This window comes from Penaeus monodon, chromosome 27 (genome assembly GCF_015228065.2).
Source record: "Penaeus monodon isolate SGIC_2016 chromosome 27, NSTDA_Pmon_1, whole genome shotgun sequence".
NCBI lineage: Eukaryota > Metazoa > Arthropoda > Malacostraca > Decapoda > Penaeidae > Penaeus > Penaeus monodon.
This window is the reverse complement of record NC_051412.1, coordinates 37,921,876-37,922,201: the sequence shown is the minus strand read 5'-3', so window position 1 is coordinate 37,922,201 and position 326 is coordinate 37,921,876.

Genomic DNA, 326 nt, shown 5'->3' with positions numbered 1-326 from the left:
TGAAGGGGGGAAGAGGGTAACTATCATATATTGAAAGTCAGTACCTTCCTTCACGGCACGCCCTGGAGGGACTCGAAGGCCGGTTGAGAACCTCTGGAAGAACGTCAGAAGGGCATTATAGATAAATTTTGAAGTCTGTTGTACTCATTTATAATATAGCTCGTGCAGTGTTTTGTGTGTGTGGGTGCGGTTTGTGGTGGTTGGTGTCGGTCCATTTTCTGTCTCGTTCGATCACTATCTATCGCTTGTTTCCTTGGCGGGACTTTTATCTATCTATCAACTTCTATCATCTGATGACCATCCTGCCTAGTCATACTGCCCACCAA